We start from the raw sequence: 3,497 nt of genomic DNA on the forward strand, positions 1-3,497 counted from the left end.
TTTCGGAAATTACGTTAGATATGCTTATTTCGTTCTGTATCGATTCCGGGGTGACAACGCGTGTTTGTGTGACTCTGTTACACATCCAGTACCTTGAAAATTTTTTTCGAACATCCCAAAATAACCCCCATAACGTTATATTTGTAATAGTAGCACATACGGATTCTCGCGCATGCGCAGTGGTAATTATTCTGCGCATAGGCCGAAAGTAGGCTATGTAATGGTAGGTTATAAGTTATTTCGCGTTAGCGTAGAGAGCACTATTTCGGATAGTTTTTTAGGGTTTTCTAAAGAAACATTCGTTTTTGAAATTGTCTATTTTCGAAAATTACGCCAGATATGCTTATTTCGTTCTTCTTTATATCTCGCGATACAATCGCAGGATAATAAAACGTGTTAATCTTGCGAGCTATCAAAGTAGCGATAATAGATACCGCGAAGTCTCAAGTTTTAAGAAGACTCATGTGCCACTCCTTGCTATCCGAATTATTCGTTCTTTCATTTCAACTCATTGTATCACACACGTGTGACGCATTAATTTCTTACTTCAAGCTCATCTTCACTAAAAATTTTCAATTGATTATAGTTAAGAATGATCCAACCCACAAAATTATGATTTTTCTCACTCGATCGAGGTGAATCGTATCGAGCAACGACTTGTATAATGAGGTCGTTCAAACTCAAAGTGCAATTGTTTGAATTCTTCGTCAATTCGCGAAGTCATGCGCGCTCACGGACAACACGCAGTTGTTCCGAAAGAAGTGTCTGCCATTCTCATTAAGTATCTTCAATGAATTAATACGCGGATAATTAATTTCTCAAGAAATTCCCTCCTGTTACATCGTTACCTCCGGCGCATCTCGCGCATGTAATGGCATTTTGATCTCATTTACTTCTCTATTTACACATAGGACACAGAGATTTTAGAATCTTTTAAATTTAAGCTTGCTCAAGCTTAATGTAAAAATTGGTAACATGAACTCCACGAGGCTTCTGTTTCTTCCAACGCGAGAACTATCTCAAACAATACACAGTATGTTAACAGCTCAAAATATTTTTAGCATATTAATTGTCGTTAGTAATGACCGGAATATTACTGCTACGTCTCATTAAAAATTACGTATGGAGGACAGTTAATTTTAATTGAGAAAAATCGATTGTATGACCGACAGAGAGCCGGTGAAACGAGGCAAAAGACATACATGTGTCCGGAATTATATTTATTTATCGTATCTCTCACACAATTCAGTCATCAGTTAAGCTTCTGCACAAATCAACGTGCAGAAATCAACGCGGCATTCAACGCGTGTTGATGTTTGCGAAAGATATTTGAAACGACGAGATGCCGAGCCAATTCAACTGGCAATTCCACTTTGTTGCAAACTTGGAGGCGAAAGCCGACGTATATATAACGCTCGCTGAGATTTTCGCAGAGAATTCATTTATTCTCAATAGAAATTCCCTCGCTGGCAAATCGGCTACATAAAATTCCTCAATTATTTAACCTATTTTCTGCAGGCGCGGCGGCGCCGTTGTTATCGATTTTAATAGCGCGTTTTTTCGCGGGCGGAACGCGTCAGGCGTGTGTTACGCGCAATGTCGTGTTATCGCGAGAGAGGCGCGTTTATTTATTCAATGGGCCACATCGGAGAAATCCACGACGATCGATGCCGCGGCAATCGCGGGGCTTGTTCCCTCGCGACTCGCGCTCGACCGACAAACGGTCCAAGTCGTGTTAACGACGCTATTGTGCGCGCCGCGCACTCACAAATCCCTGTACATATACATGCCGCGCAGCCCTGAATATAAGAAGGTAAGGGGCGCGAAACCTAAACTGATTGTCAGCCCCGGCACAATGGAATATCTCTGCCCAACCCCGGTTGCGCCAAATTTACTTCCTCGGACGATGAAGTCGGATGAGTTATACCATCCTCGAGCTCCTCATTCATCCCCCTCGCCCGCCGCCACACCTTATCTCTCTTCCCAGCCTTTCTCGCTCTCCATTATCATCTCTAACAAGACGTACTCAGCGAATTCGTTAATGACTGCCTGAAAATCTCCGTTATTAAAATTAGCGCGAGCTCGTGTTTCGGGGCATCCTTCTCCTCGTTCGCGCGTCTGCCCCTTCGAATTACTTCGCCTCCCCGGCCACCCCCAGGCTCAGCCCTCGTCTTAACGTGCTCGCGCTCTCCGCTAGTACTCCGCTAGAATTTCGAGATACTCCAGCGGCGCGCGTCCTCGTTTATTAAACTTAAAAGGACGCTTCCTCTCTCGCGCGTAGTCTGCACCGCGCGCGCATCAGAAGAAGTCTCCTCACCTCTCCTCTCCTCTCTGTTAGTGTCGGGAGCGCGGCGCGACGCGACGACTACGGAAGAAAGCGATAATAACGATAATCACGGCGGTATGCAAGGGGAGTCCTGCACGCGACGTATTGTCGTCTGGGGGCTCGCTTCATCCGCGCGCACGTACGCACAAAGTACGCCGCGCGGAGCCGTTCCGGGATAATCGCTGCCGCAACTCTTTCCGCCCGGGGAAGTTATCCGTCGCACGATCGACTTTTGGGAGTGAATTTATCGACAGGATTTGCAAGAGCGCGGCAAGAGAGAGAGAGGGCCGACCTCCGATAATACGGCGAACCGCTCCGAAGTCCTTTAGAATTCGCTCCACCGGCGAAGGTTTAGGAGAGCCGGAGGAGGTTGGAACTTAATCTACAAAGTTACTAAGGACTTTTCAATAATTGCCACGTGAGACTGAGCGATCGAATAATTCGTTGGAATATTTATTAAGAAAAAAAAAGGAAATAGAGGAGAAAAGCTCGTTCTGCCTTAGACGGCGGTCGCGAAATGAAAATCGCGGAACGACGTATTATTATTTAACGAATCTCCTCGAGATAAGATCGAGAGATTTAGCCGATCGAGATTACACGAAGCGGAAGTAACATGTAGTCTCCGCGGAACTTGCGGATTCGATTTCGAGTAATGCTTCTCCACTGCGAGGCACAAGTCTCGCTCGCATTACGCCACTGCCCGATGAAGCGTGGTTTTATGCGTTAATTCTTTTCTTTTCTATTTTTTTCCTTCTCAAATTGCCCGGTAAGGAAACAAAAGATAGGTTAGGAGAAAAGATAGGACGCAAAATCTTTTCAACAAGCATTTTTGACATCCGCGTCTGTGCGACGTAACAATAACTTATTTGTCTTGCACAGTTTTCCTTCACAATGGACAATTAATTCCCGAATCGCCGACGGACGCGAAATCCGCTTACGTTATTTTTATAATACCGCATATTGTGCGGATGATTTATTAGCAGTCACGTATTCGTTGAGCCGCGCGCACTTCGTAGAGTTTTCAATTTTATGAATGTAAATTCGCTTTGGGTATGCACGCGCATATATTTATATTATATTATATATATAAAATGCGTGAGATGCGTGTGTGTATATATATATATATATATATATATATATATATATATATATATATATATATATATATATA

Source organism: Odontomachus brunneus, unplaced genomic scaffold (assembly GCF_010583005.1).
Source record: "Odontomachus brunneus isolate Ranch 3 - 2012 unplaced genomic scaffold, Obru_v1 Obru_scaffold_010, whole genome shotgun sequence".
In the NCBI taxonomy this organism is placed as follows: domain Eukaryota; kingdom Metazoa; phylum Arthropoda; class Insecta; order Hymenoptera; family Formicidae; genus Odontomachus; species Odontomachus brunneus.